The sequence below is a fragment of the Eleutherodactylus coqui genome, chromosome 4 (assembly GCF_035609145.1).
Source record: "Eleutherodactylus coqui strain aEleCoq1 chromosome 4, aEleCoq1.hap1, whole genome shotgun sequence".
Classification (NCBI taxonomy): Eukaryota; Metazoa; Chordata; class Amphibia; order Anura; family Eleutherodactylidae; genus Eleutherodactylus; species Eleutherodactylus coqui.
Window position 1 is genome coordinate 105,786,379 of NC_089840.1, and position 21,125 is coordinate 105,807,503.

The 21,125-nt window shown below is 48.1% G+C and overlaps 1 protein-coding gene across 1 annotated transcript in view; it reads left to right on the forward strand.

The window, feature by feature from the left end:
- Nucleotides 1–96: 96 nt before the first annotated feature.
- BCOR (BCL6 corepressor) overlaps nt 97–21,125 on the forward strand; it is a 162,189-nt gene continuing 141,160 nt past the window's right edge. Inside the window, exon 1 of the mRNA XM_066599943.1 lies at nt 97–301. The gene's annotated coding sequence lies outside the window, so the exon portion shown is untranslated. The remainder of the gene's footprint in view (nt 302–21,125) is intronic.

A 21,125-nucleotide genomic window follows, 5' to 3' on the forward strand; every position in this document is an offset into this window, starting at 1 on the left:
TCCCTTCGCATTAAACAATAACAGGAACACGTCGTGACGGGGGAAGACAAACGCCGGCAGAGGGGGCGACAGGGTGCAGTCATGGGGGCAGTAGAGCAGGGGCGCCGCAGTAGGCAACCTATGAAGAGCCACATGAGCTGACACAACATGTGCCAAGTAGGGGGTTAACCATTCCCTATAGTCCGGCCACCTGCAGTCCGACTCTCCGGCACGGAAGCTACTTGGACTACAAGGACGGAGTAGAGAAGGAGCGCGATCTTCCTGCCCGTGGCGTTTCCAAGAGCCCCTTCCTCGGGCACAGGTCAGATAACCCGCACTCTCCACCTTGTATTGCCAGTCCTAAATATAACGCGGGGCATGTGTCAGAGTGACGCACACGAGGGCTGCTGCGCGGAGTACAAGCCCCAGCGCCGGCACCGTGCAGGAATTGGTGATGACTGATTACCGCTCGTACGTGCAGTGCTGCTATCATGGCACATCAGTGGGCGATGAGATATAACCGCGCCCTGTGCGGGCAGGACGGGGCACAACGCACTTAGGTCCCGATCCTGCAGAAAGTCCCGGACCAGCAGCGCAGCGTGCTGCACTACTTCCTGCGGGGGACAGGACAAACCCAGTCTAGTGAATGCGGGCCATTAGCATCGTCTGGGTCGGGCATGTTCCTGGATCCCAACGGTTCTGGTATTTTCGTTGTTTGGCCCCACAAATGAAGCTATAGTATGAAAATGATTGGAACTGCGCGTGTACATGTGACTATGGCGTTGGGGCTCCTTCACATGGGCGGATTTGTGCACAATACGCAGAGAATAGAACCCATTGATTCCACTGGGTTCTTTCACATTTGCATATTTTGCGCATGGATTTCGGACGCAGAAAATTTAAAAAACCGCATGTCCTACTTTTCTGCGCATTTGCGCACTAAAGGTCCCCATAGATGTCAATGTGGGATGCACAAATGCACGCACAATACGTAAGGAGATGCATAATTCTTGAATTAGAAGACATCTGGAACTAATTAGACATTTCAAGCGATGCGTCCTGTTTGCCGCACACAAATGAACATGCCCTGCGGGCAGAAAAACTACAGTAAGATCCGCCAACATGTGCGCAAAAATGCATAGTTAGTTCCACAAAAAACGCAGTGCTGAGGTGCGCGCAAAAACGCATACGACTGTGTGAAGGAGCCCTTGGAGAAGCGGCAGGAAAAATGAATCAGGATTGCAAATGAAAGACGTGTGATCGTTGAGGTTTAGCTGAGCTGCCGCATCCGGGACAGACGACCGTATGGATGAGCCTTTATAACCAATGAGGAACTAGAAGTCCGGGGGCCCCTTATTTAGGCCCGCTTCTACACACAAGCAAATCCTAATGTGCCATAGGTTGGATGGATTTATGGAAGCTGAGCCCCAACCAATGTAGCCATGCCCCTTTAGTATGATATGAAGATCCCCATACATGACAGCCCTGTCGTGGTACTACCATGCATGCATGTTATACGGTATATAGAGAGAGGGAAGTTCACCCTGTCTGACCCTTGTTGGAGGTTACAGTCATGCTGTTCTCATACAGACCCAATTCAGATAGGCAGACTCTGCCAACATGTCTGTGACTGGTTTTACGGTATGTTCATGGGCAGAATGTTTCCACCAGGACTCTGCAGAAGTTGCTGCTGCAGAAACCCACCCCAATACCCACATGGGTAAATCCAGATTTTGATGCAGAATTGCAAGCAGATAAGTCATTGATGCAGAATTTTCCACAAGGCCACAAAGTCCGCTGCGTCCTGATGGCGTCATGCTGCGAAAGCACCTTAAAGGGGTATTCTGATGAGTATCTATGAGAAATATGTGCTAGGAGATTGAGGTCCACGTCCGAGGTTACCCTAAACCCAAAGCCAGAGCGATAGAAATGGTTTCCGTTGGGTTATGGCTACAGAGCAACACCTGCAAGTCGCAGTAAAACTGTGGGGTTACTGCACTTGTACCATCGCTACAAGATTTCCCCGGAGGTCTCGTCACAGTAGTTCCCATTCTATCGCTTGCCGGCTGTGTAGTGGAGCCCTAGTCGAATTTCATTGTTAACAGCCGCGCAGTGAACTGCTGCTTCACTGCATAACCGCACGACCATTAACAATAGAAGTGCTTCTAGCTGCTGTCGCTTGCAAACTGCAAGGATGTGGATTTCAGTGCTGTTTTCCGCTGCATCACAGGTGGATCTTCGCTGCAATGTGTGAATCTAGCCTAAGAGTATGTTCACATCTAGCGGATTTGGCGCAAATTTTCCACTGCCACAAAATCGGCAGTATTGGAGCAGCTTTGACGCGGATCTGCAGCAGACTTCAACCATTCAACTGAATGGTGAAATCTGCTGCAAACTTGCTATGTGTGAACACAGCCAAAGCTGACTTACACACAGGCTGTGAAAAGTTGCGCCGGACAACTCGGACCGGACAGCACATGGACATCCAGCCTGTGTGCTGTCCGATGTACGGGACCTGCGCAAACGGCTATTTTCGCCGGAAAATTGGACAACAGGACATGCTATGTTTTTTCTCTAGGACTTAAACTCATGGGTGCGATAATCATGGCTGAACAACGGGACAAAACCAAAGCGCTGACTTAAATACTTTTGTTTTCTCTATCGGGATTCTTGCGCGTTAATAGTACGTGTGGGAAAAGATAGAACTTGCCCCTACCTTCTCGCACGTACTTCATATGTGCAAGTAACATAGCACAGGACGTATCTTTTTTTCAAACTCATGCACTATAGTGCGGAGTACGAACGGCACGAAAAAAAGAAACCCATATTTGCGCAACTATGCTCTGTAGCAGCGAGCATAGTTGCGCATACGGCAGCGTGAAGCCGACCTTGCTCTGACTTTCTGTCTGAGTAAAAAAATAAAGCCTAGATGCTTGCAAATTAACGTGCGCTATTTCCATCCGATATACAGACAGAAATATTGTCCGTCTATAAGTGCCTATGGCCGGCTTTACACGGACGTATTTGTGCGCGCAATACGCTGAGAACAGAACCCATTGATTTCAATGCCTACGTTCACGTGTGTATTTTGGCGCATGCATTACTGTCATGCTAAAAAAAAAAAATAGAACATGCTCTATCTTTCTGCATATTTGCGCACCTAAGGTCCTCTATGGAAGTCATTGGGGGTGAGCAAATATGCGTGCAATATGCAAGGAGATGCGTGAAACTCTGCGTAATTCCACTGGAAAAAGAACACATCTGGAGGTCGTTAAGAGTAATTAGCCATTTCAATCGGTGTGTTTGTGTCCCGTGCGCAAAATAACATATCCTGCGGACAGGAAAGGTGCAGCACGGTGTGCTGAGAAAGGCTTGTACATAGCGCACAATTGCGCTTATGCTTGTGTGAAGCTGGCCTCAGACTATGTTCACACAGTATCTTGTACTGTGGAATCCGCCTAGAAAACCACGCACGTTTTTGGGGACCTTTGCTGCAGAAAGATACAGCAGGTCCTATATTTTTATATGTGTGAAAAAAAAAAACAAGAAAAAACCCCATTCACGTGAAAGAAGCCCTTGACATCAATGGGTTCTATTGTCAACATATTGCGCGCAAATACGTCCGTCTGAAGAAGCCCTAATGTAATCCTAAGTATGAATTCACCCAGCCTTGTTTACAAACCAGCGCAGCCCGTCTCATCCTCTATAGAATTTTTCACACATCGGCAATTTAGTGTTTTTTTTTTTTTGTTTTTTAAACCCAAAAATCTATAGACCGTCATGTCTATGCCGAATCGCAGCTAACGTGAAAGAGCCACCGCGCTAACCACCGTACATTGTCGTCTCGGTCGGTGACCTCAGCGCTCTGCAGCCGGAGCTCTCCACGCGGCTGTGTGCGGGCGAGATCTGTTTACAATCTGCTCCGCCGTGGTGGAGAGGCATTAACCCTTCGCAGGGATCTACAGAGTAGGTTCGGGAGCTCGCTAGAACATCGTGTCTTTTTGTTCGCCATTAAACGGTCTCCTATCGACAAGATGACTGGGTTCCTCTTATGAGAACAGTCACATTTCACCGTACGGCAACACGCGGCTCTCAAGGACACGGCTCCCGTCGTGCGAGGAGATTATAGCCGGGCGGAGATGACTGCGGATCACACTCGTCCTGACGCGCCGCTCACATTATCGCCTTCCCAACCTATCGATTAGCGTGCTTTTTTTTTTTTAACCCCTTCCATGCATTTAGTATTCCGCTTTTTACCTCACGGGAGAGACATAAAACCCCGTCTGCCGTAATAAAATGGCAGTAATGTCGTACAGCTCAGTACGGATAGACGTGTGCGAATGCCTGTCACGTCCTCACATCTATCTTCCGAATACCATCACCCACCCGGGATAATGACGAGCGGAGGGAGTAATGGGGTTAATCTGCAGCGAGGAGCCCGGGTACACGCCGCTGTCACACGTAGGTGACGGAGAGTTAATTAGGAAGTATTCTCCGGATCAATGACTCGCACAGCCCATTAGCTATTCTGCTGCCTAATTGCAGGATTGCGCTGCTATCTCCGTCCCGTATCCCTGCAATCAGCGATCTCTCAGCAGCAGCTGGGGATTATCGGCTGGGAGATTACACCGCGTTAACCCCTCGCTGGCCGGCGCTTATCTGGCACGGTACTCCTTGCTGGGACGTGTAGTTCTACACAGCTGTTGTCAATTCCTGGCGGAAAGTCTCTCCAGGACTTGTCAGGTTTCCACAGGCGACGGCGGCGGTACACGGTGTCCCGGCTGTGAGGACGTGCTAGGAAACAGCTTGTCACGACACGTTCACACCGCAGTCCGTCCTCGCAGAGGCTGCTCGTGTCCCGCCAGTCATATTTTACCTCATACTTGTCAGGGAGGAAGCGCCGTGTAGCTGTACGAGACACGGAGCTGTAAACGGCCGAAAAGCCGCAATATGGTGTCACTGCACCGAGATGAAGTCTCCCATGGCAACGGTTCACTGGCTTCTCGGTAACGTTGCCGTGTGTAGGAGGCGTGCAAGCTTAGGCCCCCCCCTGAGTATTCGCGCACGCCTGAGCGCCGGGTATTTGCGGAATGAACGATGCTGGGGTTTTTTTGCACCCGCATCGCTTTTTTTGCTGCCATGTTCATTAGCGCATGGCAAAGATGCATCGATTGAAAAGGCAAAGGGTATAAACACACAGGCGGAAATACGTCCGCTGCAACAGAGCGCATTTGTGCTTGGACCAGTAAAAAGTCTTTTTTTAACTATTCGATTGCCACGCTATTGCGCGCGCGAGAAGAAAAAGATGACAGATAAAGCAAGTCTTATCTTTTCTCGCGCGAGAATCATGCCTGTTAGAACAAAGCCATTGAACTCATTTGCTTCACTTCGTTACGTTTTTCGCTCTGCAAACACAGTCGTGTGTTTAAGGACTTCTTCAGATGGCCATGTTGTGCGGCCGCAAAAAGTGACGAACCAAAAACATTGACGAGAAAAAAATAGGACTTGCCCTATCTTTCACGCATGTAGTCTTTCTACGAGCAAGAAAAGATAGGGCAGGACCTATCTTCCCACCTTTTTTTACCCACATGCAATAGTGCGAGATTTACTCTCTAATACGCTCCATAGTGGCAAGCATAATTGCGCCTGCGCCAAATGTGTTCTTTTTCTTGTACTCCTTCGCGTTGTCTCACACATCTAGTGTATTTTCCTGCGCATTTTCACATCTCTATGGGGACTTTGAGTGCGCGAATGTGCAGGAACATAGAGCATGCAGCGTATTGTTTTGTGCCACTGAAATACGTGCAGGTTTAATGTACCCATTCAAATCTATTCTCTGCATATTGCGGCTATTAGAACCAATGGTTTCCTATGGGAACATTCAGATGAAGGAAACCATTGGTTCTAATAGCCGCGTTTTTAAGCGAGTGATTTTTGCGCGCCTAGCCTCCCATGTGAAAGCCCTTAAGGTGCATTCACATGGGCGCATACGGATTTCTGTCTGTGAATAAGCAGCATATTCATGGGAGGAAATACGCTATTGCCTTGCATTTTTCTGCCTATTGGCAGTCTTTTTGCGCACGTAAAAGAAGAATGCATGAAATCCCATTGATTTTGTACGAAACTACCTCTCAAACACGCAGATTTCCTGCGTATCTTCGCACTCCCATTGATTTCAGTGGCCTATTTGGGTTTAAATAGATGAACGTATTTGCTCACGTTTGTGTGCATGAAAATCCTGCCTGCAAAACGTGGCGAAAAGAACCCATCGTTCTCATAAGCGTGTTTTTCATGTGCAGTTTCTACGCACTTGAAATGATCTGCGGACAATGCATGCAATGGTTGGTACGGTTTTTACTGCACGTCAACTGCCTGTCTGAATAGAGCCTAGGGGATTATTCAGACTGGCGAGTTTTTGGGCTGTGTGCGGTCCGTGTTCCCTAGACAAACCATGGCTCTATTAAAGCCTATGAGGCTGCACAGCGGAGCCGTTTTTCAGTCGAACCGATGATGCGCGTGCAAATAAAGGATGCAAGATCCATGTCTGTGCAGATCGGACAGCGCACGGCCGAGTGCCTCTGTGCCTTCCAATGTGAGTTTCTCAGGCGCACCTTGCCATACGGACGTGAATCCGGCGTAAAGGTGTAAGCAATTACCGCAAAACCGCTTCACAGTGCTGATATTTTGGCACAGTTTGTATGAAAAACAACCTCTTGACAATAATTGTAGTAAAACCCTGGGGGATCATTCACACAGTGTATTTCATGCCACGTGGTAAGAACTGCGCACATTTACTACAAATTACTGCACTTCTACAATTTTAATGAGCTTCACTTCTGCTAATGGCTCCTTCACACGAGCGTATGCGCATTTGCGTGCGCCTCAGCGCAACTTTCCTGCACACTGAATGAGACTTTTTCGCACACATATTGGTATATTTTACTGTACTTTTCCCACCCCAAGGGGATGTTCATTTGCGCGATGGCAAAAGACGCACCGATTGAAATGGCTAATTCGTCTGAGTTCCAGATGCGTTCTTTTCCCAGCGGCATTACGCAACGTATTACGCATCTCTTTGCGTGTGCGTTTGTATAACCGCTATTGATTTCTACGGGAAGGAATGTAGAGCATGCTGGTTTTTTTCTGCATTACGGAAATGCGCGCGCAAAATATCAGAAATGTGAACAAACTCTAAAAAAATCAATGGGTTCTGTTGTCTATGTATGCACGCACAAATACCTAACTGGAAACATTTCAGAACCGCACCATGTGATCGGATCCTTTGTCCTCCTTCATACAGTGATTTAGGTGGCAGATCCACGTTAAATGGTACCGGCGTGGTTCTAACACAATAATCGGCAACAGAATTCCGAGCCGGAACCTTGGCGTTCTGCTGTGGAGTTCTATGCGAATCCGCACAGAGATTTAAACCCGGTCAATGCGGTAAATCTGAGAGCGGCTGCCCGGCGTGGATTTTGCTCAGAAATCGTGTCAAAAATTGACTATTAATTCTTTTTTCCATTTCAAAATCCATAGCATTTAATGGAATCCTAAAAATGGCGTGGAATCCGTATAAAGAGTATGCGATATGAACGGGGCCTCACAGCGAGGAGACAGTACAATGTTTCTCATTCGGAATGCCATATTTATCATGGGCCGCTGCCTTTTCATTCCGTCTGTCTTGCTAAGCAATTGTCGGGAAGATTGCAGGAGCCTGAGATAACGAGTGCAGGTCCCTGCCCACCTCTTGTCATGAGAGGTCCTAGGTGGGGGCAGACGAGGACCGCTGCATGGACGCCCGGCTCCCATCACACGGGGATCTCACATTCCTCTCCCTGTTTGTTTCCATAACATCAGCTTCTGTCTGTACTTCTCTCCCCGCTCGTCCTGTAGCGAGGTGTTATACCAGGCTGTGGGGGGAAATCAGCCCACCCTTTTCTAATCATAGATTAATGAGAAATCTCCATAAATGCGTGTTCGCGCGCTTGTCTTCTGTCTGTGTTTCATCCGCATACTTCTCACCAAAAACGGGAACAGCTCCCAGACTTTGCATGCAATTTTTACATGTGGTTTTCAGTAGAAGCCGTGCACTGGTGGTGTCGGTCTGGCCTCCGTGTCTAGCGTCTCCAGACAAGTGTTACTTATAGGCATTGGAAACAGGCCTAAATTGTACGCAGATGCAACCTAACGCCTCCGCTCGGGCACTGCTGCTTAGGGTATGTTCACACATAGCAGCGATGCTGCGGATCAAACTTTGTGCGCGCAGAGTTGCTCGGACAAACAGCAGAGAATAGAACCCATCCTCACATTCTGCATTTTTGCGCTCAGTTGACGCGCACGCAAATCTACGTAATATGCTCTATTTTTGTGCACATTTGCGTAACCAAGGCACTGAACTGTGCGATTTTTGCAGGGACTAATTAGGCTGCCTAGCCTGTTCAATCATGGCGTGGGTTTGTCCTGCACCTATGCTGTGCAAAACGCCGGAAAATAGAGCAGGTCCTTTTTTTTTGAACGCGTGCTTATGAGAATGAGTCCATTGAAATAAATTGGCTTTATTCTCCATGTTTAGCGCGCGTAGATTTTGCGTGAAGCAGCCCTAATACAGATTTCGCCACAGATTCGTTGAGGATTGTGCCTCGGATATGTCAACGGCTCCTTGTTTGAAACTAGATCTGTTGTATCTGTCTGGACTCCATTAAGAACAGAAGTCACAAACATAGTGTGAACAGGCCCTTAGGCTTCCTTCACACGCCGTCTTGAAGATCTGCTTTGTACTATTTTTGATGAGGTAGGAGAGCGAGCGCTCCAGAACGGAGAGCAGCGGCAGCCTCAATCATTCACTGTTATGGAAGTCCGTATCCAGGCGCACATTATTTACACACATGCCCCGGGACTGACCTGCTCTATTGTCACACAACGACAGGCGAGAACCGGAAACCTTATATATTGTTATGTATGCAAAGTGCCTCTGGAAGCGTGATATATAAAGCGTCTATTGACCGGAGGCAGCGAGTGCAGAGCCAGGATAAAGGCGCTAGTCTGCTCGCCTCTACCACAAACACTGTCAGCGGCGGTGCGGTGACTGACAGCTCCTCGCCCCAAGATGTATCGCGGCAGAGCTGTTGCCTGATTACCAGACGTCTCATCCCCTTCATCAACACAACTTCACTGGGCTTTATTATTCTTTCATTCTGTGTCAAGACGAAAATGCTAAACAATACATCTCCGGTTATCTTACAATCTGATGGCTCCAGCGTTGCATCTAGGGGCCGCACAAAATAGCGCAAGAAAAAGTGCTGCATGCATGTAGCTGAGCAGAAAGCGAATGCACCCAATTATATTCTGTTTGGCGCTGTCATAAGACGGAGCTGTTCGACCAATGAATTTCTGCGAACGGAGCAGGAAGCCAGAACCCTGCCGCCGATGTGAAAGCAGCCTATGCAGTATGTGTGGTACCATCTATACACGGTACAACTGTCGGGCGCATATGTACCCGACAGCCTTCCAGTGACTATTGCTCCTTTGCTTTCACACAGGAGTGATAGTCTGTCGGATAGTGGAGGCAGAGCAACTAGAGATCTCTTATGGGCACCTACTTGAGCGAGCAGCCGCTCAGTAGTCGTTGCAATTCAGTGAGCTGAAACGGAACGATTAGCAACAACTGAGCGACCTGTTGGGGGCCGTGAGTACGCAGGCCAACAGTCACCCGTAATCGCTCAATGATGCGGTTTCATGTCCGGTTATAAACACCAGAACACCAATATGGCATCAGTTGGCCGATTCATCCAATGTATTTGAATATATAAATATGTGCATTGTGTGGTGCTGAGTGTTAAAGCTGCAGTCCTAAGCTCTCTCTCACGACCTGAAGGTTGTGGGTTCAATCCCTGCTTGGGTCAGGTAGCAGGTTGACCCATCCTTCTGAGGTTGGTAAAATGAGTACTCAGTTTGCTGGGGGGTAAAGATGACTGGGGAGAGCAATGGCAAACCACCCCGCAAAAACAGTCTGCCAAGAAAATGTCACAAAGTGATGTCCCCCTAGGTGTCAAGGACACCTACCGTACCTTAATATCTTGTCCCATTCTCTAACTTCTGATTGTCACACAAACATTTGTGATCGATATCCGTTTACGAAATAGTTATTTGTACATGTTATCTGAGTAGAAGCTGGGACTTCCAGAAACATGTTGCGCCGCTTATCTCTGGGGAAACGATAAGCATGGACAGTAAAAAAAAAATCTTTCTTGTAGGATCCATATTTCCGGCAGATGCCTAGTAAGCATCTGTCATCCTCTCTAGACATGAGATTGGCATGGATCACTAGATTGTCAAGATTGACAAGTGAAGGCCTAAATCTACACCTGTAAACAGAACTCGCGCTAAGATAAGAGTGTAACGTATACCGCGACGGGAAGCTTAATTGGTTGCCACTCTTGCATCCAGAAAACTGGCATGGTTGCATCGATAAATGCCGCTAGTGTGTAGATTCCTCATCTTGTAACGGCGCACGTTGCCGCTCGCACACCCACTCTGTCACAGCGTGTGACACCCCGCTCCAGCCTCTGCACCCTGCGGCATTTATGATACGCGCACCTCCAGCAAATCTCCGTACGGCAGTGATCCAGGCGGATGATTGAGATTCCCAAGGATGCCTGGCAGAGCCGGCGTCTGATAGGGGAGACGAGGTTTTTCCCATCCTTAAACAGCAGGATGGCTCTGCGAGCGCAGAACATTTGGTAACCATTTCTGGGAAGCGGAGTGTTTACAGACGGGAGGAAAGTAGCAGAGCACTTCCTAATCTCCATCTCACCACAAGCCAGAGGCACATGGGGTCAGGGCAGGGAAGTGAGCGGCTGGATACGGCTTTAACCCTGTCCTTCCCATATTTAGACTGCAGCCGGGGTTTGGGGCAGGAATCATTCTACATACACATGTGCAGTTGTCCAGCCTGCGCTGCGTCACCGTATATCACATGTTTAGATTTGACGGCTGATTATAAATAAAGCTATTATTTTTTTTTTGTGCGGAGATCATTGGAAACTGCCTCCGGGGGTCTTGTCACTTACAAAAGATTGGCAACACAAAAGCAGCTCCGCTATTGTTTCTGATCGGCTCAGCTAATACATCGGTATCCTTGAATAAAATAGTAACCACCTTATCTTGTAAGCATTCGGCAACATTTAAAGTAAATACGGTATTAACCTTTGCTACAATTCTTTAAGGGTTCCGTTACAGATGCGGCTGCTAATACCGGAAGAAAAAGTGCCGCATGCAGTGCATTTTCTTCCGTTCCAAATCCGGACGGCTGAGTGGAAAGCGGGCAATCCCCATTATAATCAATGGGGTCCGACGCCCGGCGCTGTTCGTTTCCGTCCACAGACGGAACCCTTTGGCCACAGTGATTCCCCATCCCTGCTCCCTGAATAGATCAGGAAAGCAGAATTTCCAGCGCAGATGTGAATTACCAGCGCTGTGAATCCCGCCCCCATATAGCACTCGCCATCCATGTGAAATCCACAGGTTTGCAGAGTTACTCCCATTAAAAAGCCGATATTTCAAGAAATACTATCCACACGCTGCGGAAAAAAAATCTGCATTGTAGATCGATATTCGCTGCAAATTTTAAATCTGTAGCATGTAAATTCACGCTGCGGATTTTCACCACTGAGCTCATCAAATCTGCAATGAATTGGCAAGAATACAGATTTTACTATGGATTTCGCCTCAGATCTTCAACAAAATCAGGCTGTGCAAAATCCATCTCACGTGGAAGTATCCGTATGTGTGCTGACCATCATCAATTCTGATCATGCTCCGAAGGAAATTTATTATCCCCATGCAGCTGATGTCACCATAAATCAGGTGACCGCGGTAGCCAACCGGAGGCTGCAGCGTCACCACTCATTCTCCTGGCATCAGTGCTCACATGCTGAGCGCAACGATGCCAGGAGTTTGGGAACGTGACGCTCACAGTGGTCAACTGACTTCTGGTGATGTCAGCTGTCATATGAAATGTCAGGACCACTGTGGGGCTGCAGTACTGGATCCCAGTGGTGGTGGGGAACAGGTAAGTACTGCTCCTTATTTTAGCACAGTGGGCAAATGCGATGTAATGTTTAACACACCCTTAAGAGATAATGGTCGATTTTTGAACAGGAATTGCCCAAAAATAGGACATGCTGCAATTTTTCTAAGTGTATAAACCTATTGCAAAATTAAGGATTCCGTCAATATCGCAGTGGATGGGACTGGCACGCGAGAAAAAAAATAGTCTATGATGTGTGCCGTGCTTCCGGAACAAGTAGAAATCGTATGGTGATGGCTGGGCCAAGCCCTTAGCATGGAGGGCGCCTATATATTTACGGCTTTTTCTATAAATCTATACTGTAAGACTATTGTTTTAGAATGAATGGAGAGCTGTGCACATATGGTGGATGGAATGAATTTATCATCTTGATATATACAGATATAGAATATTTATCTTTCTTCCTGTATTCTAGTAAGTGCTGTTCTCATAGCCATTTCCTACCCCGGATGAGTGATGGGATTAGTGCATTACGTGGCACAAATAGGCCTCTCTTCTCTGCAGTGCAAGGCAGGCTCTTCCTGACAATCAGAGCTGTGCAGACTGATTCCCGAGCAATTATGTGGAGCCTGCACGGAATGATTTGTGTAGTCGTATTAGAAGTCTTCGTGTTTGCGTGCAATTTTTATCAGGCCAAGGGGAAAAAAAAGACGGCATTCTATAATTATGTCGTAAATGTGTAGACCGCCATGAAAATATCACATCAATACATGCTATTTACATACAATCCCTGCGCCGGCGCTTTGATTTTCTGTATGTATTTTATTTTCTGTGCTTCTATGATTTAAGCTTTGGAAAATTACTCCATGGCATGTTCTGCATGTTTATTAGCAAATATATGCGTATGTTTGCAATGGAAACAGGACCATAATACATACATAATCACTAAACCTCATCTGAATGCCAGCCGAGCCCTCGTAAAGGTTAGCGACAAAGTCCTCCCCTACAGGTGCTTGACGCAAAGTACCCAAAGGCCATGATTGACGTACACCTATAATCCGGCTTCTGTTGGCAACGCAGGCGAATGACTGCGGAACATGTGAACATGCCCAAAGATTGGCAGGACATTATTAACTCCCCTGATTCGGTGCTGCCTCTGTATACTGACATGCAAAGATATACAGGGGTAGACTAAAATTTGGAAACGCCATACGAAATGCATGGGATTTTAACCATTAACACTGAGCTGGCCTTTTGACTCCTGCTTGGCTGAGAGCTTTCCCGACAAATTTGTGTTTACTTCACCTCTTGCCCTGCTCTGGGTGGTTTTGGGAGCTAGAGGATAGGTCATCAATAGTAAAAGCCCGGAATATCTCTTTAATTCTTAAATAGGAAGTCTACTCTATAAGGTAGAATGGATCTGACTCGTCCATGCATTACCCGGTCATCCATTCATTCGTATGGCTGCTGTGTTATACTACCTTTTCTATGCAGTCGTCTCTATGCGACTTCACCTGGCGATAGCAGTTTATTGTTGGGGGCTGAAGAAGCTGAACAAGTGTCAGTCAGCTGATCGATGGCCGCCTTCTACATAAAAAGTGGTCACCTTCATAAGAAACCTCTATAAGACAGTCGCACAGGAGGTGGATCCGCAGCAGAAAATCCATAGTGGCAAAAAAACACTTCAACATGTAGAAGGCACAGAATGCTCGGTTAAAACTGGCGTTTCGATTCAGATCTGGAATCTTCCTCAAGGTAAACCCGATGAGCATTCCAGATCTGAAGGAAAACACATTGTCTTATGAGTAAACTTTCGAAGATGCTCCGTTCCCTCCAGGTTATTTCTTAAAAAGTAATTGCACTTTTTAAAAACTTTCGAAATGTCAAAGGGAAATGTCAAAAGTTTTGATCAGTAGGGATCCCTGTGCTGGTGCCCCACTGATCGCTGAAAATGAAGACGCTGCAGTAGTCACCCGGGCACTGTACCCCTTCGGCTATCCTCGCTACCTATTGGCTCCTCCTGACAGCTGAAGACAGACGTATAGACTTCTATAGACAAAATGCAGCATCGGCAGTGCCCATTGTAACAGAGTATTTTGTACCTTCTAGATCCTGATTGACCATCTAGTACCTGGCAGGATTGGCGGTGGATTAGTGAATCGGTGTGGCAGCTGATTACCATTCGGAATACATCATCAAATGATGATACGGTCCGGGTAAAGCTCCACATTAGTTGTTGTCCAGGTAGACTCAGAGCGTACTATTAAAGGGGGTGTACTGCTTGTAGTTTTGCTGCAGGAAGCAGACAGCTCTGTACATTGTGCAGTGGCCTGAATTGCTACTGCAGGCTGGGTCCCATTAACTTCAATAGGACTCAGCTTGCAGTACCAAACCTGGCCACTGTACAATATGCGGAGCTGTCTGCTTCCTGCAGCTAAACGGCTAGAAGTGGCACAAACCGTTTAACTCTGGAGCATAAACAGTGTATCAGCAGTGTAACTGTTTATAAATGTTGCTTTTGCAGAGCACATGCAAGATGTGATGCTTTGTATGTATATGTGTCTGTCCCTATATGTTGTACGTATATGTAGGTTACAGTGCATGCAAGCATGAGACGCTACCTAGAATCATTACAGCCTATGGATTATAACGTGCCGAGGGGGTGACCTCATATAATAAACCAGCAGTGTGGAGACGAGCCACCATTGGGCCGGTTGCCGGCTTCAGTGGCAGATGAAGGATTATGTCCCCCACCATCCTATAAACTAATGAGCTTTGGAGCCTTGTGATTAGACATGCACGGGAGTCCGCTAGGAGAAGATCCTGACAGCATGAAATATAATTTGTGATCTAGAAGACAGTTTCCAGGATAATCTCATTACGCTCCACAGACTCCCGGTGTTATTCTGTAGAAGGCGGACAATGATCAATTTACATTGACCTAGGGCCGGCAGAGCTTTTAGATGGTAATTGCCACATTGATTTGCATTGCAAAAGGGGGGGGGGGGGTAAAATTAAAGGCGGAAGCCAAACAAAATGAAATGTACTGTGAAGGTGTGAAGCTGAGGATGGAGATTATGTGCTGTACATCATTCTATACATGTTGCAGATTCACATGGCTGTAATACGGTCCTATGGTAATCTCAGTTTCGTAGGAACGTGCAGTGTCTGTCTCCGAGGGGTGCCATGCACATGTCCATCTCACCGCTCGGTGATGGGCCAGCTTATAAGGCATTGGGAAAGGCTTTCCTCATTTCAAAGGATGAGATACAATCCGGTCTTTGACACTAAATATACAGCTCCTAAGCCCCAGGGTGGATTTACACACTTGGGAGGGGATTTATTAAAGGGGTTTTCCTGGTCTGTAATATTAAAGTAAATGGGAGAGATTTGCAGTACCATTCCAAGCCACTGCATAAAGTATGGCGCTGTTCTAGTTCTCGCACACAGTGGCTCTAGCAAACTCTTGATTGGTTTACGTCCAATTCTTACCACCAATCTGATATTGATGATCTATCCTGAGGATAGATCATCACTGTTACAGTGTCTGTAATACTGGCATTGCATACGCTAGTCTTAAAGTGTACCTGTCACGTCCCCTTAGCACCGTATACTAAGTTATAGTGCTGTTAGGGGACATGACAGGGATCCAGGTGATGTACGTTTTATACTCGCCTGCTCTCCCAATCTGGCGGTGTTCCCCTCACAAGTCAGCTTGCGGCACAAAATTTGGATTATTTTTAGGTAAAGCAGTATCTCTGCAGCTTTGTAAAACAAGTTAGAAGATTATATCGCACAATTACATGTTATCACCTTATGAAGAATGAATCTCCGGAATACCCCTTTATGAGGACACTCTCATCACATTGGAGGTCCATTAACTACGTTACGGGGCTCAAAGGTGAGTCTGAGGAGGTATGTTTCATATTCACTGGGCATTCCGTTCCAGTTCTGTGACCCTGCGAAGTTGGCGTGCACTAGCAGCTTCATTCTCTCTGCGTCTGCACCTCCCATAGAGATGAATGGGAGTCAATTTGCTAGCGAGCGCCAACTTCACGGGGACACAGCACTAGAACGGGGTGCCCAGTTTGTAAGAAACGCAGCTCCCTAGACTCATCGCCCCCTCACCTTTTGAGCTACATAACAGTTTACGGGGCTCAAAAGTGATGGCAAGTTTAATACATTTGGCGCATATTGCGCTGTCCATGTGCCACAAACTGAAACTTACACCAACTATCAGCTGTAGATTTACACTAGTTGTCCAGCCGCGTGCCGCCCTGACTCCTACTGCGTTCCCCACTCAGCTGTTAGGAAAAGGCTTGTGCACAAATATGTGGCTTTCTTACGCCACAATGGTGACACCCTTGCTAACTTCCGCCAATGAGTCTGTGACCTCTCCCAAGATCTAATAGTTATAATTGTACAGATTGTGCTTACACTTGGTAATTACTTTGGAAAGAGCCAATCAGAAATGTTTAACTTGCCCACCTTAATGATGCAATTACTTCTTAGATACAAGAATCAGAGGTTCTACAGAGCTGCATTAGGCTGCATTCACACGAACGTATATCGGTTTGGTTTTCACGCCGAGCCGATATACGTTGTCCTCATGTGCAGAGTGGGGGGGGGGGGGAGGATGGAAGAGCCAGAAGCAGGAACTGAGCTCCCGCCCCCTCTCTGCCCCTCTGCACTATTTGCAATGGGGAGAGGCGGGACAGGGGCGGGGCTAAGTTTAGAGAATTAGCCCCGCCCCTGTTCCGCCTCTCCCCATTGCAAATAGTGCAGAGGGGGCGGGAGCTCAGTTCCTGCTCCTGGCTCTTCCATCCTCCCTCCCCTGCACATGAGGACGACGTATATCGGCTCGGTGTGAAAACCGAGCCGATATACGTACGTCTGAATGCAGCCTTACATGGATTAGGCCGTGTTCACACCCTGCACTGGGGTGTGGTTCAGAGCTGTTTTTTATGTGCACCCCCCCCCCTCAACTGAATCATTCAGCAAAGACGTTCCTTCAAAAACATCGCCATCTTTCCACTGTGTCCGGATCCACTCTTGGGTTAAGTGCCCTACATGCACAATATTTCATTCAAGGGCAATAATCTTCCACCAGGAATCTATTCGTTCCGTCGCACAAATATCTTCCATCGCTGCACGTAGATTTCCTTGGCCGATTTTTAAAGAGAATCCCATAATTGGCGCGTACGACGGAGCATGTTCCCATCGAAAGAAAGGATAGATGGGGAACAAATAAATAATGGTGATGGTCAGCTTCTCACGTGGGTGACTGTTCCATGTAATATCGTGTATAGCATATCAGCAGCGGCAGTACAGTAATTGCCATTAGGAGCAAGTTAATTATCTGGCGTCTGTGTCCGAGGTGTCGCGGTGGGAAGCGTGGCTTTTATGGTGCAGAAATGAGTAATATGCCAGTTCTCGCTCCGCTGTCGGCCGCGTAGAAAGATGAATCCTTTGTTATATGAGCTCTTATTGGCGTTCCCATGACATAAATCACAGCCGTACAGAGGCGGGAGAAGCTTCTACTCCCCGGATTCCTATTATTACTAATGCCCTTGAGTGGTCACTCCGAGGAACTGGCTCATCTATGACAATGTCACTAACTAGTAAATCCCCAGCTAGTTCCTGCATACTGTGACTTGTAGTTCCACAGCCACGGCAGAGCTAGGAGTTGCTTATTGTTATACCAGTCACATAGTAGATGTGTTGCTGCTCTGTTCCACCGGTCTGGCACATCAAAGCTTTTTAATCTATGTTTAGAGATATTTCAATAGCTCAGGGAAGGGCATTGTTTTGGCACAAAGATGGGTACGGCATAACCTCTGAGCGTGCAACCACCGATGCGGCTTGCGGACAGAGAAACAAATTGGATTTGGGGAAGAGAGGGCACATAGGACCTACATCTATGAACTATCGCTATAAGAACGCTGGCAGAAGATGGGAGCTGGGTTCATAGAGTGGCATCACTGAGCATTGTGTCACTCTGTGGTTGGCATTGCAGATATACGACATATGTACAGTGCCATGTAGGGACAGGGACTGGTTTAACATTCACGTAGCAGCTTTGGATATTTCTTTAATCTTCTAAGAAATATTCACTGGGACAGCGAAGGGGTACCGTAGTAGGTATATGGCGTTGGATCATGCTGTGTTTGTGCACACAGTGCCTTTTGCTTCTGCCCAATGGGGCATTCCCATTTGTTATTGCGCACCGTAGGCTATGTTCACATTGCTTCTTTAGCCTCCATTTAACATAGACACTCATGAGTTGTTTCCGCAGATCTTGCCCTCAATCCATAATAGTGCCCATATAATGCCCACAAAATAATTGTACCAATCAGTGTCCCCTAATCATACCTCCCAACATCGAATGAATGGAAAGAGGTAGGGCTGTATGTGTCCTGGCAAATTTTTCTCATACGCAACTCCTCTAACCATACACAATTCACATCTACGCATACCCGACCCCGTACATCCTCCCCTGGCGCCAAAACATCTATAAGACATAACGCTCATCCCTTATAGACTGCTTGAAGAGGCTGTTAGGGATATATGCTGTACAGAGTGACCTGCTCATGCTGACAGCACAGTCATAGGGGACTGCATCTGTAATCTGGGACTGTCCTGCTGGACCCAAGATGGTTGGGAGGTGTGCACATGTGACTGTGCAGGGTATATGTCATGGTGTACAGCTGCAGCCGCCAACTTTGCTCACCAGCTCCTGTTGCTGCTACCGTGGTTGGCCACTGTTCACCCCCCTCTGTCATGTGGCCACATCCTCCCCAGTTCTTGGACCCTTGCTTCTGCCCGTTGGGCATGTCCGTGCATTGGCCCCATACTTAAAGGGCCAGTGCACGCTCTCTGAATGCTTCTGCCGTGACGATCCTGGCTATGTTAGGCCTCCTTCCCCTAAGGTGCATGCTTAAGCAATTTGTTTACGGCTGCTGTTAAAGCATGATCAGCGTTTGTGTGCTCCCCTGCTTGTCCCTGACTATTCTTACTGCTCTGTCCCTGAACTCGGTTATGTTTATTGGACTACTCTCTCAGCCAGCTGCCTGCCCCGACTTGGACTGTTTATTGTATTGTACCTCTTCTGCCAGCCCTGACCTCTTGCCTGATTCCCATACTCAAGTTTATGCTGCCTGCCTTGACCTCGGCTAAGTCTCCTGTTTACTTCCTCGGGTACTGCGCCTTGGTCTCACGTGCCGCATAACAGACTACTTCTGCAAGTAATGGCTTGGAGATCCTACAGTGAAGACCAGATCCAAATTGATGGGGTGAAAACCTGGGGACCCCAGCTGCTGCCTCCATATTTACCCCAAAGCCAAAAAGTGTATGGCAAACTAGATCCACATCCTCTAACTGACAATATAACAGACATCACAAGGGAGGGGAACAGTGGGGGGGACAGAGAGTAGCAGAGCTCACGGGGGTAAAGAGAGCTGTGGTAGGCACAGAGAGCAGCAGTAGTCACAGGAACGACGGAGAGCAGCAGAACTCACAGGGGTAAAGAGAGCCATGGTAGGCACAGAGAGCAGCAGTAGGCACGGGAAGAACAGAGAGCAGCAGAACTTACAGGGGTAAAGACAGTGGACAGAGTGCAGCAGAGCCCACAGAGGTAAAGAGAGCTGTGGTAGGCACAGAGAACAGCAGTAGGCACAGGAAGAGCAGCAGAGCCCACAGGGGTAAAGAGAGAGAACAGAGAGCAGCAGTAGGCACAGGAAGAAGAGCAGCACAGCCCACAGGGGTAAAGAGAGAGAACAGAGAGCAGCAGTAGACACAGAAAGAAGAGAGCAGCACAGCCCACACGGGTAAAGCGAGCCATGGTAGGCACAGAAAGGGGACAGAGCGCAGCAGAGCTCACAGGGGTTAAGAGTAGACAGAGGGCATCAGTAGGCACGGGGAGTACAGAGAGCAGCAGAGCCCACAGGGATAAAGAGAGCTGTGGTAGGCACACAGATGGCAGCAGTAGGCACAGGAAGGACAGAGCAGCAGGGCCCACAGGAGTAAAGAGAGCTGTGGTAGGCACAGGAAGGACAGAGAGCATCAGAGCCCACAGTGGTAAAAAGAGTGGACAGAGCAGCAGTAGGCACAGGAAGAACAGATAGCAGCAGAGCTCACAGAGGTAAAGAGAGCTGTGGTAGGCACAAAGAGGGAAGAGGCAGCAGCAGTAGGCACAGGAAGGACAAGGGGCAGCAGAGCTGATGGGTAAAGAAAGTCATGATAGGCACAGAGAGCAGTAGTAGGCACAGAAAGGACATCAGCAGAGCTCACAAGGGTAAAGAGAGCTATGGTAGACACAGAGAGCAGCGGTGGGCAGAGAAAGGACAGAGGGCAGCAGAGCTCACAGGGTTAAAGAGCCATTGTAGGCACAGAGCAGCGGTAGACACAGGCAGGACAAAGAGCAGCAGAGCTCACGGGGGAAGAGAGCCATGGTAGGCACAGAGAGTGGATGGAGAGCAGAGGTAGGCACAGAAAGGACAAAGAGCAGCAGAGCTCACAGTGGTAAAGAGAGCCATGGTAGGCACAGAGAGCAGTAGTAGGCACAGAGAATGGACAGAGAGTAGCGGTAGCACAGAAAAGACAGAGAGCAGCAGAGTTCACAGGTAAAGAGAGCCGTGGTATGTACAGAGGGTAGACAGAATGCAGCAGGAGGGACAGAGAGCAGCAGAGCTCACGGGGTTGAAGAGAGCCGTTGTATGTACAGAGAGTGAACAGAGAGCAGCGGTAGGCACAGGAAGAGCAGAGAGCAGCAGAACTCAGTGGGTAAAAAGAGCCGTGGTAGGCACAGAGAGCAGACAGAGAGCAGTGGTAGCACAGGAAGGACAGAGGGCAGCAGAGCCCACAGGGGTAAAGAGATCCATGGTAGGCACAGGAAGGACAGAGAGCAAAAGGGCCCACAGAGGTAAAGAGAGCTGTGGTAGGCACAGAGAGAGGACAGAGAGCAGCAGTAGGCACAGGAAAAACAGAGCAGCAGAGCTCACATGGATAAAGAGAGTGGACAGAGAGCAGCAGAGCCCACAGAGGAAAAGAGAGCTGTGGTAGGCACAGAGAGAGGACAGAGAGCAGCAGTAGGCACAGGAAGGACTGAGCAGCAGAGCCC